This window comes from Anas platyrhynchos, chromosome 3 (genome assembly GCF_047663525.1).
Source record: "Anas platyrhynchos isolate ZD024472 breed Pekin duck chromosome 3, IASCAAS_PekinDuck_T2T, whole genome shotgun sequence".
Lineage (NCBI taxonomy): Eukaryota > Metazoa > Chordata > Aves > Anseriformes > Anatidae > Anas > Anas platyrhynchos.
Genome location: NC_092589.1, coordinates 71,165,791 through 71,181,426, shown reverse-complemented (window position 1 = coordinate 71,181,426; position 15,636 = coordinate 71,165,791). Strand labels below are relative to the sequence as shown.

At 39.4% G+C, this 15,636-nt stretch overlaps 1 long non-coding RNA gene across 1 annotated transcript; it reads right to left on the bottom strand.

Annotated features, from left to right (window-relative positions):
• Positions 1-13,968: 13,968 nt before the first annotated feature.
• LOC106015272 (uncharacterized) lies at positions 13,969-15,411 on the bottom strand. Its single transcript, XR_002399629.4, has 3 exons — positions 15,238-15,411; positions 14,500-14,589; positions 13,969-14,374 (listed from the first exon to the last, which is right to left on the bottom strand). It is a non-coding gene; the product is annotated as an uncharacterized lncRNA (long non-coding RNA).
• Between the last annotated feature and the right edge of the window lie 225 nt (positions 15,412-15,636).

Sequence of the window (15,636 nt, the reverse complement as noted above, 5' to 3'; positions counted from 1 at the left end):
TGTGTCACCTCATATAGGTGTTTCAGCCTGTTTTAGCTAAAAGTTTAGCTACAGTTTTAGCTAATTTGGTTGTGTGTGATATGTACAAAGAACTTTCCTATTTCTTGACAGAAGACACCATAAAATCCAGTCTTTTTTTTTTCTATTAGTAAATACAAATAAAAAATAAAATACAAAAATGGGAAAATAAAATACAACAAGGAAATGCAGAGAGAGTAATCATTTCATTCCTTCACACGCTGTCTGGTCACAGACCATTACAAAAATATCTGAAATTTGACAAAAGAGTTTGGAGCATCAGAGTTTAAAATCAGAGGTCTTACCTTCCTAGCAGCCCCCTGAAAATACATTACAAACTATTTTCAAAAGGCATTTTCAGACTCATTTCTATTTATCAGAGAACTGTGTTTCAAGTTCAGAGTAAAAACTTCCTCTAATGATGCTGAAGAGCTTAAGCAAGATACTCTGCTCTCCCTACACATGAAGATATGCTTACAGTGACACAAAACTCCTTGAAGCAAAATAAGGCAGAAAACAGGGGAGTTACTGAAAACAAGATGGTGTACAAAAAAGACTGTAGAGAGCATTTTGGATAACACACGGGAAAATTTTCAATGAATAATTTATATTGGCTCTTAATTTTCTCTACCATCAACCACAACTACTACCCTCACAGTTTTTCTTTGTGTAGCCCTTATATGAATAATTTTTCAGTATATTTTACAATTCAGAGTAAGGAGAAAAGTCTTGAGTAATGAAGAACAAAGAGTGTATATTAAGAATCACAGAACTGTCTAGGTTGGAAGAGACCTCAAGATCATCAAGTCCAACCTCTGACCTAACCCTAACCAGTCCTCCACTAAAGCATATCACTAAGTTCAACATCTAAACGTCTTTTAATGACCTCCAGGGATGGTGACTCCACCACTTCTCTGGGCAGCCCATTCCAATGCCTCACAACCTTCTCAGTAAAGAAGTTTTTCCTAATATCCAACCTAAAACACCCCTGGCACAACTTTAGCCTGTTCCCCCTCGTCCTGTCACCAGGCATGTGGGAGAATAGACCAACCCCCACCTCGCTACAGCTTCCTTTAATGTACTTATAAAGAGCGATAAGGTCACCTCTGAGCCTCCTCTTCTCCAGGCTGAACAAACCCAGCTCCCTCAGCCACTCCTCATAGGACTTGTTCTCCAGACCCCTCACCAGCTTTGTCGCCCTTCTCTGGACTCGCTCGAGCACCTCGATGTCCTTCTTGTAGCGAGGGGCCCAAAACTGAATACAGTACTCGAGGTGCGGCCTCACCAGAGCCGAGTACAGGGAGACAATCACTTCCCTAGCCACACTGCTTCTTGTCTAAGCCAGGATGCTGTTGGCCTTCTTGGCCACCTGAGCACACTGCTGGCTCATATTCAGCCGACTGTCCACCAGTACTCCCAGGTCCTTCTCCGCCAGGCAGCTTTCCAACCACTCATCTCCCAGCCTGTAGCTCTGCTTGGGGTTATTGTGCCCCAGGTGCAGGATCCAGCACTTGGCCTTGTTGAACTTCATACAGAGGACCATAGTACAGGCATATAGTCACAATTGTATCGCATAACACAGGACAGTGCACCACATCACTAAGTTCTCATGCTGAAGCTCTCTTGCCCTCTCCCCTGTAAGCCAACAGTTGAATTCAGTCCAACTATATCAACCAAATGACTACACACTTTTGAGAAATGTCTCCCTCATGGAAGACAAGCAAATGCTATGGGTAAACAGGAACATGCATGGTGAAGAAGGGTGAAATCAGGCTTTAGAACTGCAAATACATACATTCCATGCATCATCAAAAGTGCTGTAACTTCTATAATACAACCCTGCTGCTCTGAGAGAGCAACAGATATTCTTTGTAATCTTTTGTGTAGAGATGTTCAAAAGTCAAAATATACTAGTTATTAGAAAATGCATGAGCCAAACCATTTATGGTTTTGATATATTTTACATCATTATCATTCATTAATTCCTAAATATCGCAAGTCAGGCAATTCCTAAATATCGCAAGTCAGGCAGGCGGGGCAGGAGGCCGGCGTGGCTGACCAGGAACATTCTAATGGAGATTAGGCGGAAACAGAGAGTGTTTCGTTACTGGAAGGAGGGCCAGGTGTCATGGAAAGAATACAGGGATGCTGTTCATGTTTGTAGGAAGAAAATTTGTGTGGCTAAAGCACACCTAGAGTTGAAGCTGGCTGTGTCTGTGAGAGAAAATAAAAAGGTTTTTTTTAGATATGTGAATGGAAAAAGGAGAACTAAAGAATACATAGGGCCACTCCTTGATAGGGAAGGTCTCCTCACAGACAATGACATAGGCAAAGCAGAGACGCTTAACGCCTTCTTTGCCTCTGTCTTCAATGCCGATGATGGGCTTCGGGACCCAGGGTGCCCTGAACTGGAGGACCGGGACGGTGGGGATGACAAACTCCCAACCGACCCTGAACATGTGCGGGATTTGCTACTCCACCTGGATCCCTACAAGTCCATGGGTCCGGATGGGATTCATCCCCGGGTGCTGAAAGAGCTGGCGGACGTCATTGCGGAACCTCTCTCAATTATTTTTCAATGATCCTGGGAATCTGGAGAGGTCCCGGTAGACTGGAAGCTGGCAAATGTTGTGCCGATTTTCAAGAAGGGTCAGAAAGAAGACCCTAGCAATTACAGGCCTGTCAGTCTCACGTCAGTGCCTGGTAAAATCATGGAGAAGATGGTTCTCGAACTTATTGAGGCGCACCTGGGGGACAAAGCAGTCATTGGTCCCAGCCAGCATGGGTTTGTGAAGGGTAGGTCCTGCCTAACTAACCTGATTTCCTTTTATGATAAGATCACCCGTATGGTCGACCAAGGGAAACCAAGCTGATGTGATTTTTTTGGACTTCAGCAAGGCTTTTGACACGGTTTTCCATAGGATCCTACTGGACAAACTGTCCACCATACAGCTAAATAAAAACATCATACAATGGGTGAGCAATTGGCTAATGGGCAGGGCCCAAAGGGTTATGGTGAATGGCGCTGTGTCAGGCTGGCAGGCGGTCACCAGTGGGGTCCCTCAAGGCTCCATTTTAGGGCCGGTACTTTTCAATATTTTTATAAACGATCTGGATGTAGGAATAGAAGGTATTTTGAGCAAGTTTGCTGATGACACCAAACTTGGAGGAGCTGTGGACTCAAATGAGGGTGGAAAGGCCTTGCAGAGGGATCTGGATAGGTTGGAGAGCTGGGCGATCGCCAACCGCATGAAGTTCAATAAGAGCAAGTGCCGGGTCCTGCACCTGGGACGGGGAAACCCTGGCTGCATGTACAGACGGGGCGATGAGACACCGGAGAGCAGCCTAGAAGAGAGGGATCTGGGGGTCGTGGTAGACAGCAAGCTGAATATGAGCCAGCAGTGTGCCCTGGCAGCCAGGAGGGCCAACTGTGTCCTGGGGTGCATCAAGCACGGCATCGCTAGTAGGTCAAGGGAGGTGATTGTCCCGCTCTACTCTGCGCTGGTGAGGCCTCACCTCGAGTACTGTGTGCAGTTCTGGGCACCACAGTATAAAAAGGACATGAAACTGTTGGAGAGTGTCCAGAGGAGGGCTACGAAGATGGTAAAAGGCCTGGAGGGGAAGACGTATGAGGAACGGCTGAGGGCACTGGGCCTGTTCAGCCTGGAGAAGAGGAGGCTGAGGGGAGACCTCATTGCAGTCTACAACTTCCTCGTAAGGGGGTGTCAAGAGGCAGGAGACCTTTTCTCCATTAACACCAGTGACAGGACCTGTGGGAACGGGGTTAAGCTGAGGCAGGGGAAATTTAGGCTTGACATCAGGATGGGGTTCTTCACAGAGAGAGTGATTGCACACTGGAACAGGCTCCCCAGGGAAGTGGTCACTGCACCGAGCCTGTCTGAATTTAAGAAGAGATTGGACTGTGCACTTAGTCACATGGTCTGAACTTTGGGTAGACCTGTGCGGTGTCAAGAGTTGGACTTGATGATCCTTAAGGGTCCCTTCCAACTCAGGATATTCTATGATTCTATGATTCTATGATTAATGATATGTAATGATATATGTAAGACAAGGACAGAATGCAAGACCTTTTTTTTTTTTTTAAATACAAGTTGTTCATTAATTAGTTTTACAGTACAACAAAAAAGCCTGGCAAACGGGAGAAAGTAGGAAGTAAAACTTCAGTTTTGATTAGCCAAAGCAAACAAAACACAACTGAAAGCTGAATTCTACTCTCTGTCCAGCTTCACTGGTGAAAAACATATAGAAGAACCATCTGGATTTACTCGTACATAATAAACATCTTTGAGATGTTCATTGAGATGTTTATCTGTACCACAGCTGATGGACTAGAGGAATTTGTTGTACTTCTGACATGTTTAGTTGTTTGTGTTGCTATTTTTTTAACTTAAAAAAAAAAAAAAAAAAAAAAACTTCAAAAGCCATCTGACATTCCCAAAAGGGGTTAAAGAGAAAAAGAGTTGGTATGTTTGGTCTGATTTTCCATTACTTGTAAAGGGAGACAGAAGAAATCCAAATGAAAGAAAGTAAAACACTGCTACCCCAACTTGTTGGCACCTTTCCATGTGTTTTTGTAAAATCACTTACATACATTTTATGATAGCAGAAAATCAGACCCAATGTAATCTACTTTTGCAAGATGTGGTGGATGGATCTTACAGCTCATTGCTGACAGAAAGCATAAATCCCACCTCTGCCCACGTGTTTTCCACTTGTGGTCCTGGCAGTGCAGTACTGCCACATACCTTTTGCTGACTGAAGTGTTCTTCAGATGCCTCCATTAGACAATTCATCTCCCTAATCTGGAAGAAAATTGTGAGAAATTTTGATAATTCTCTCCTGGTTGGCTCAAGGAAAGAGGTAAAGGGTGAGACAAAGCAGTGGGGACAGAACTGTGACAGGGTAGGGACTGTGGAGGGAAAGCACAAAGGAGAGAGGAGGAGGGAGACCTTCTGTGGCAGCATCAAGCTGTTAGGTTGGCATTGTTGCTTGTTGACTTCTAGCCATAAGCTTTACCTTCACAGAATTAAATAATCAGTTATGCCAAATTGCCAGATTTGGAAGGAAGACAGGGCCAAAATTGCTCTTGAGAGCTCAACCTTTAACTCTTTGGTAAGGTACATATACTTTATCATTCAAGGCAGCCTGGATTTGAGACAGCCTCTCTGGAGAGAGCCTCTCTGGAGCTCCAGTGAACTGCAGGTAGTGCAGGCCCTGTAGGCACAGACTGCTCAGACATGGGTAGGTTATTGGAGACTTGTGCAATGCATTATTTGGCTGAGCAGCTTACATGAGCTAGCTGGGCTGGGAGCTGGTGTTACGGAGCACAGGAGGACGTAGGAGAGGAGGGAGCAGATGCTGGAGGCTAGCTTAGAGAAGGTGGATGTTGGGAATGGGACTGCAGAAGAAAAGGGAAAGATGCATAGGGTTACTTAAATAATATAGTAGAGATGATTCATTTTCTGCTGGTTTAATTATAGTAAATTCATTCACCGCATGACTCTGACACATTACTATTACTACCATTATTATTGTTAGTATTTCTTCACTTGTATTATAGTCATAGTTCCATATCCATTCTCCTTTATGTCTTTATGTTTTGAGGAGAAATCACATTAGCAGTGACCAGTGAGGTATGGTGAGCCAGAAGAGAATAGACTGGCTATCACTGCTTGGATCATGTCATATAACAGCAGTCTCTGGGAATACTACTCTACAAAACAGATCCTACACTTTCAGCAAGTCTTTAAGGGTCAGAGCCTCCCCCTTCATTCCCCTGATCCACCAACAGAAAGCACTGTGCTTTGCCTTGCACAGTGGAACAGTGTCTGCAAATCTTTGTTAGCAGATGCTGTTATGGTTTCTTCACCATCTCTTGAAGCAGATGCCCTCATCATAAAGTCAGAGGTGTCCGCAATAGCTAACACAGCCCCAGACTTAAATGACAGTTTTGAAATTTTAGCTCCATGGTTTGCCCAAAGCCACAGAGAGTTAGCAGACTAACAGTCCTAAATTCCAGGCCAGTATGCAATATTGAGACAGTGATGTATGAAGATCCACTGCCAACCAAAAAGTATACTATATAAACGGAGAAAAAATATCATCTGGGGTTAGCTTTTAGCGTTGTTTCTCTGTGGCTATCAGATTGCTTTGACTTCTCATTTTCTATAAAGAGAGCAGAAATCAAGAAGAATTCACAGAAATTTTACTGACACATTATCACTCTTCTTTTTTTGAGAGAGTGTTGGCGAGGTGACATCTTTCAGTTCCTCCAGACATGTTTCAGACGATACAAATCATCATCATGCTGTTACACTGATAAAGCTGGGATGATCACATTGAACAACAGGCTTCAATCTCCTGCTGGAAGAGCTGAAATACTGTCCTTATGCCTTCTAAAAATATTTTTTTGCTCTCAATTTAGTATTTTCTAGGTGACAAGATCAGGAGAAATAATAGGCTGTGATGTTTTCTAAGACTGCTTATAGATGGGAATAGCTGATTTTTCCACATCGTATCAGCTATTAGACATCTAATTTGGTAATTCAGAGGAATTAGTGTTAAAACTGCCTAGCTGTACCACTTCAGCTCCCAGATCACAGCTTGAAGGAGAGAAAGAAAATGTGATGTGGACATTGCAGACTTTCAGTACCAGGTTGTATTTTAAAAGGTCTGACTCATTTCTTTTGAGTTAGAATTGTCTATTCCTATTACCAGGAGATGTTCATGGACACTTCTGTGTGAGTTTCTATGTATTAAAATCTCACAGAAGCCTTTCATCTTAATTCTCAGTATTCCCTGTAGACTCTTGACAGTAAGTATGCTTTAAATAAAATTAGAAACAGAAATTATTAATTAATCAATCAGAAAACTGGTTATGTCAAGAGCAAAGCAGTATTCAAATTTGTGTATTGCAACTAATGAGCAAACAGTAATTCGTCTCATGTTTCTGTGACTTCAAACTTGTCAATCACCCTTGCCAAGACCAGTAAGGACACATAAGATGCTGACAACACTGTTGAAATAAATACAAATTGACCATTACTCCAAATGATCTTACTCCCTGTAGAACCTGATCTTTCATACCCCAATTGACAGTAGTTAAATCTGTCCTAGGGATTAAATAAGTTTATTATATTTTGAAAGGAACATTTTTTCTTCCTGAAATTTTTATCCAAAGTTAAACCTGTCCTCCTTTGTTGGATTGACTCTAGATAAAACTAAGACCTTGCATTCAGAAGTACAATGTATTCTAAAAATAAATAAATAAAAATAAAAAAAAATGGAATGACAGAAAAGCAAATCAATAAATAAAAACACTTTCATCCTGACTCACCTGACCTGGTCATATACTGTACTATGTTAGATTAGTCCCCATTATCTGTAATTTAATTGCTCTTATGAGATTTTTGATACTTAACTTCCATTGTTACAGTCTCTACTGAATGGTATCTCTACACTAGATTTGTCTGAACAAAATAGACCTATGTGAAGCCTTACAAATGAATTGCATAGAAATAATGGTAGTAGCATTATTTCTTCAAGTTAATGAGAATTTCCAAAAGCATTAAAAATAATAAAAAATATAAATATAAAATAAAAATATAATATTCAGTGAGCTTTTTTTTTTTTTTTTTTTTTTTTGGAACATTCACAAACAGGGTCAGAAGCAGAGCTGTAAACTAAGATGCTTTGTCCAAGGTACCTCAACTACCCTTCAAGTAATAAAACCTTGAAGCTTTTACACTGTGCTAGTTGAATTATATAAGTAAAAATACTTAACATTACTTTAGGACAAAGAACATTCAGAAAGATAATATTTTCTTATTGATGATAACTTGTGTCTTGTTTTCAACCATCTGATTTCAGATATTAGTATTCCAAGGTAGAAAACCGATGTGTCCAAACCCAGGTGCTTTCTGCTTTCTTGTTTACCAAGACAAAGAAATTTCCTTTGAAGGCAGCTGCTCAGTGAACCTGCAGGGCTTACTCTAAAAACTGCTCTAATTTTATGTCTTTTCAAAGATATAAAGATTGGGCAATAGCCCCTTCATTTTCAAAGTATTGCCCTAGGCCCAGGAACACAGGGACCCACAATAATCACTGGAAATTATGCAGCTGAAACACCAAGCAGCATTTTGAGCTTTCCTTCAGCTCAGTGTCCCATCTTAAAAGAATATATAATTTCACTGAGACTTTCTCATCTGGAAAAATATTGTGAAAGCCAATGACAACAAATAAAAATATCTGGTACCTACAGTCTTCTAAGAAATACTGTGAAAACAATGTGGTTGAATTACCCTTGACATTTGCATCTTTAAAAGTATCTGCAACTGATAAGAGAAAATTTTCCAGGTTAGTGTCACTTCTTTTAACCCTATAAGGATATAATTTACCTTAGGAAGCAAGATGCTTATATCAAAGCCCAGTAAAATTGGAAAAGCCCTTTACTTCCAGCTTTTCAACACTTTATATTTACATAGTATAAGGGAGACACTCATAAACTCCTTCAGATGTTCCATCTGGGTTGAGAACCATAAGCATGTGAATTAAGAATTTAAGCATATAGGAATTTCCAGTCCTATAATCACATCTATGGCTCCAATGCATTCCCACACATCTGTCTGTCACTTTAGCACCCAGGTTACCCATTTCCCCACTCCATTTTGAAACTGTCTTGTTCATATATCCAAAAACAACAGTGTTTTGGATGCAAAATTGCACTGGTAGCTTCTGGAGGAGAGAAATTGCATTTTTATTCTGTGTATTTGTGGCATCATACAGTCCTTGCTAAAGACAGTTCTTCCTAGGCATTATGCTAAATAGCTGTCATAATCATAACAACAGCAAAACCAAAAATTATTAATCTGCTTGTCTTTTTCAAGTACTTCTTATAGATAAGATGTACGTGCTTTCTTGCTGCCATTTTTCCTATTTGGTCTAATTAAATCACATGTTGACTTTTTTTTTTTTAAGCAACATGTAACTAGATCTCTTTTAAATTTATAATTTTTTCCTTAATCCATGTACCTTTTGTAAGCTGAATCAGTAATTGTTTTTTTCTTTCCAGGTTCTTAAAAAAAAAAAAAAAAAAAAAAAAAACATTAAATATTGTTGGAAAAACAGTGATCTCTTCAGAACCTGGCTAGAAACACATCTGTTCATTTATGATCCATTCCCTGTTTACAGTTATATTTTGAGATTTGATATGTCTCCAAATTTTAGTTCCTGTAATACATGCCACATTGATTTTATTTCACCTAGTTTTTAAAACATAAAGCCATTGAATACCACTCAAACATTTTACAGAAACATATTATATTGATGCTATTATCTATGTCAAGTGAACTGGCCTAAGCAGTAATAACAAGCTTTATTTTCTATATACTACATGTTTATTGGTACTAGTTTAGTTATTCTCCATCTTAATGGAGACTCAGACTTCTCATTCAATTGTTCTCTCCTAGACCAAAAAATGTATAGATTACATCATAATTAAGATAATCCAGGTGTTCTCTTTCCTTTTTTGAAGGGTTACTTGTTTCTTCTCCAGAAGACTCAGATCGTTTCAAAGTTGGGCTGAATTAACAGCCATTCCAAGAGCTCCTCTAACATCTCCTTAGAAACATGTCATTTTGTGTGTGGATTTAAAATCTCCTGGGCTTCAAATACCTACTGTTTAACACCTACTGGTTACTCAGATGGAATGTATTTTATTAATTTTCCTGGAAGCCAAACAGTGGATATAGCATTTGCTCATACACACTGCGGAGATATCTATATATTTTAGTCTTTGGTCTGGGTACCACCGTCTGGGCTTTCCTCATCCAGAGCATCCAATAGAATGCTACATCATTAGCCATCAGCCGTTCACATCAGTAACACAATTGAGGGGGAAGAAGAAGAAAAAAAAGAAAAAAAAAAAAGGTCCAAATTCACCAACACTTGTACTGATTGGGCAGTTCTGACAGGTCAGAGGTAATAAACTACAATTAATATCTTGATTGAGATAGTCTTATGGTAGTGAATGAGGGAAAGACTAGTGAAGCAAAATTCCTTGATACCAAAGACATGGTCTACCAGCTATACTAGAGAAAATATATGTCAGGACAGTGTTGAAATAATGAAAACCAGAAAATTCAAGTCTTTTACTAGTTACAAAAACATGAAGGGTTAAAAGTAGTACTGTATGTAAAACTGTCATTATGAAGAATAACATTGTGATGAATATGCTCAGGGTTACTCCAGTTACTATTGGTAACTGTAAGACATGGAGCTCTAGTCTGGGTATGATACATGGGAACTATTCATAGGGACCGGATACTGCAAAATGTGCTCTGTTTTTTTAATTAAAGTGAGGGTATTGTGCAAGCCCCAGGTGAGTAATTAATCTCTACCTCAAAAAAAAAATAGTCTGACAAAGGTACCTTACAACTTGGTATGTTGTCTTGTGCATAGGATCTTTGGATCTTCCTTACATAGAACAGTCCCTCTGCGTGAGGGATTTATCTTAACAGATGATGACGGAATTCGCGTTTTTTGCATTTTCAGGCATCTACAAGTGGAAATCACAGAATGAGTCTGGTTTCTTTCAGTGGTGTGGTCTGGCCTGCCTGCTCCCATGAACTATTCGTTTTGCAAAAATGTGGTACAAAATGTAGAAAAGCACTGCTTGTTTTCCTTCCACCCTGTGTAATGCAACCAAAATCTTGTTCTCTCACTCTCTCTCTATCCCTCTTCTTTCCTGCCTTCCTTTTTCTCTCTCTCTTTCCTGTTTGCTGGCTTGCTTTCTTTTTCACCAGTAATGGCCCAGTGCTAAGCTGGGGAAAGGCAGGAGGCATGGGGGCAGGACTGTGTTAATGCCCTAATTAAGTCTGTAGTTAGCTGATGGGAAAATGGTTGTCAGGAGAACTGATAACAAGCATAAACATGACAAGCTTGTTTTGAAAAGTCATTCTGTCACTCTGTTTACTTAGGCTACTGCATGCAGCTCCAAGCTACTGTCATATATGTTTATATTGATCCATCTGCATCACTTTTTTTCTTTCCTCCCCCCCCCGTCTTTTCAGGAATATAGATAAAAGCTTCACACATCTTACATTTCTAGAGATCAAGGGATAATTTTATTGTAATATTCAAGTAATTAATTAGGTTAATATTAAATGTGAAATTTGACATATTTTTTCAATAGAGATATGAAAGGGTTACAAAATATGTGGATGAGTAGCAGTGTATAAAATCTGTTGTGGCTAAGACTGCAACATACCTCGTGAGTGCACAAGGTTTCTCACAACTGGAATCATAGTATGGTCCATGCTTCACTCCAGTGATGGCCAATAAGCCTTCATGATTTGTCCAAGTTGTTAGCTGTCTGAAATAGTCCTTCAGACAACTCAAGCTGTGACATACATTTCAGGATTTCTGCTTTGGAGAAACCTGTCGTGGTTTCCCAGAGTTGAAGAAATGTTACAGCATTGAAATTGAAACAAATGAGCAAGCCTTAAACAGGTTTTCTCCTGAGTCAATTCAGCATCAACACACTCCTTTCCTGGTTTCAGATCACAGCAGAAGTGACAATTTAATGCTATGCATGACTCTGGAACAGGAGAGGGTTTTGTATTTGCTTCATTTGATTTTGTTTCAGCTTAGGCAAAAATAGTCAAGTTTCAAGTTAAAACAACCATGCATTGAGGTCTTCTTGTTGTTGTTTTCTCTCTTAACCACAGGTAGCTCATTACAGGTAAGTAAGGTTTCACAGATCAAACTTTAATTATTTAGCTGACACAGGAGGTGTATGACTTGCTGTCTGGCTGATTTAAAGATATATTAACTACTTTAGCCTTTCATTTATAGTGGAACGGGATTTATCAGAATTCAGTTTATTTCAGACACCTAAACAAACAATTCTAAAAGCTAAAGGATATATATATGTATTATTTTTATGGACCTAGGTTTTTAATACTCCTAATATCATGTGGGTCACAAGGCAAGATTAAACTCTCAACTTTCCTTAAGAGTCTTTTGTCACTTGGAGGGAGACCACAGTGGGATTCACCTAATCTTACTTAGCCATCAGACAGAGAGGTGCCTTAACTGTGCCATCCACCCAGAGACCCTCCTCACTAGTCTGTGAATAGAGACAGGCTCCTGGGGGGGGGGGGGGCCTGTCCTCAGCCCCCTATGGCTCAGACACCCATTTTAGGATGGTACAGGCTGTTTTCTGGAAGTGCTCGCCCACTGCCCTGACTATACACAGAATCTTCAGTCTGGACAAAACACCTCATGTTTTGTCATCTGAGTCAAATGAGATGTATGCCATCCTGTTTTCTGGCAGCCAGACCAGGCTTTCATCCTGTATATGGATCAACTACTAGAAAGCACAGAGTACAGTTAGCTGTTATTAAGGAATGTCCAGAACACTAAACAGATTTCCTGTATGAAACACTGTTTTTATCCACTCATCTTAAACACCATATTTATAGAGGTACCTGAGCACCTTAAGCGTCCTGTGGCACTTGCTCCCACCGCACCTTTTTCGTAGGGCAGGACAGATACTTATATTCTGTCAGATACTATAGAACAGAGAGATTAAGGCTCAGGTCTACAAAACGGACTTGAGAACTGCAATAGCACCATGACACAGCACCTCATTTTTACATGCCTGGCTTCTGTGCAAAATCTAAATCTTGATGTTAGTATTTGCTTTGCCTGTAGTTGTACAGGCAGCTTCTGGTGAAAGACTGTATTGAGGTGTTCCAGATCCTAGCCTCTAAAAATATTCTATGTGCAGATAAATGGCTATGTCCTGCCACTCCAGAATAAGTCCATCCATACATGGAGTACCTATGCATCATTTGGCATATCTCTTAATCATTGCAGCAGGAGTTTATATTCCAGTTACCCCTCCTTTCTCGCCTTTAGCCACAACCTATTCACAATTTCATTTTTTTTTCCTTCAGTGATAAAAAGTAGATTGACCCATCTTTTCCTTAGCAATGTAAAAATACAAACACGGTTATAATGCATCATAAGGGGAATGTCAGGTGTGTAGTCACCTGAAACACTCACTAGAGAAGCAGCAATTTCTGTATCACAATTAGAAGAAATATCTGAACATCACAAATATTTTTCTCAAGTTTTGTGTTGCTAACTACTGTCTCCTGACCAAACACCAGTCTGAGTAATTATATCCCAAATGACCTAAATTCATTCCATCTATACTTCCAACTAGATAATTTTTTATGAATAAGTGAAATCAATTATGTGCAGTAGCTAGAGCTGGTGTCAGAGAATTACTTTCATCCAGAAGTTTCCAGGTGCATTTTGCCAACTACAAGATCAATTTAACTCTGGGTTATGTCAGCCCTTACAGGCTCATGAGAAGATGCAATATATGACAGACAAGTCTGTGGTGAAACAAGTACCTCTGAAATCCCTTCTCTGCTGGGAAACCATGACAAGTTAAGGCACCATAAGTGCTGATTTACAGGAGAGGTGCCTAATGTAGTCATCCAATCAGCAAGATTTCTCTGCAGCCCTGACTAGACTTTGCAGCTCTCCTCTGCTGGTGAGAAGACCCCTTCAGTGTCTGAAAGATTTCAGTGAAGTCCAATTGTCAGTACAGACAATACAGTCTTTAAAGCAATAGAAGCTGTAGCCAGAGGACAGACAATATAGTCAAGAAATGAAAGGCTAAGTGAAGAAGAACATTTTTTTTTTCTCTTCCCTCCCCCCCCACCCCCCAATGCCACCATAAGGGCCAAGAAACCTTTCCTTGATGGAAAGAATCCTAGGAGTTTCAACAGATTTTGGATAAGGTCCTACATGTTCTCCTACACAAGTCTAGAGTCATGTAGAAAAAAAAATATGAGTTGCAAATTCGTTATAACCCATACTTTCTTAATGCTAAAGAAAGCTGAGATCTACAGATAAATTATCAAACTTTATTTCCATTCTACGTGAGCTACACAGGATTATGACAGAGAGAAAACTTTCATAAATTTCCTCTGATGAATGGCTGCAGATGGCTAAGGTGAACTAAATACTGTTTCTAATGCGAACATGACAGCTGATTATAAAAAACACGGAAAAACATGGAAAACACATATATGCACGGAACTGTCCATATGTGTGAAATTTCTAAAGAGACTAGATTTTCCACAGAAAATGTTTACAGCTCCACAGCTGACAAGGGTCAAAAACCACTGGTGAAGTAATACTTAGATCTAATTGTATGTCTTCCATCAATGAAGAAGTCATGTGGCTAAATTCCCATCCACCTCTTTGAAGAGTTTTCCAGAGATGAAAAGGCTCTCTCTTCTGTTATCTGATTGGTCTCCAGTGATTCATGTAAAAAAAAAAAAAAATCAGAAAAACAAACAACCTCTTAGAAATATTTCACAACACTAAATAGCTTTGTTTTTAAAGATGCTTCTCTGCAGACAGAGTTGCAGACATTACCTCTGGGCAGCTGTCCAATGCTCACTCTAGCACTGAATGTTCAGGAAATGATGAATCTCTTCTTTGAAGAATTAGGTGGGATGAAGAGCTCTAGTAGGACAGTAGGGAAATTACAGAAATATCAGGTCTGTTGCTATCAGTTGCAGTCTCTTATCAATTTTGCAAATCAGCACTTCATGTCTTAATAGAGGTATGCTCTATTATCCTTTTATACAATTTGCACCTATATTGGCTCATTCAGAGGAGATCAAAATCATTTATACACAAACTAAGAAATGGTTAAATGGAGAGAAGGAAAAAAAAAAGAAAAAAAAGAAAGAAAAAAAAAAGAAAAAAAAGAAACCTTGTGCAACTGTGAGAAACATAGTAAAACCAAAAAAAATCTAGTACTTGTATCTGAACACACATACTAATTACTGCATTAGTTAAAACAATCTGACTACAATCTGCTTTGAACTAATATACTGAAAAAAAGTTTCTCCAAGGAAGTATTTTAAGTGTGAGTGAGTCAATAAACAAAACAGGGAGTACAACAGTCATACCCTAAGATTTTATGTTGGAAAAATAACCTAAAAACTGACTGAGACTGAAGTATAGACCATTTGCAGGCAAAGCAACTACTTGCTGACTATACAAGCAATGATAACAAACCATGTGGTAGGAATAGAAATTTGCTTCTGTTCCCAACAGAGAGGAAGGACAGCAGATACAAAAATTATACAAGTGAAATGGTACTACCTTATATCAAGAAAGTACTTTTTTTTCCTCCTTCATAACAATCTGTGTGACTTAATGCAGGCCCTTAGAATACTATAGGCTGTAGACATCTAAGAACATGTCATAAGATAAGAATATGCATCTAATTAACTGTGTGCCTTTTCACATCACACTGATAGAACAATGTAGTCAGTGTCAGTTAACATCTGCTTTGAATTACCATTCCTTTGGTTAGTTCCCAGTAAACTCATCATACTCAGGTGCTATGGATTTGACTTCAGTCATAGGCTGTAGAGTAAGAAAGCTTTGTTTAAAGATAAACAGGAAAGATAACATATATTTGCTACTGGAAGATAGATAATGATAGGTAGTCTTATTTTCTTATTTTTTTGAGAAAGCAGCCATAAACATCAGTGGTAT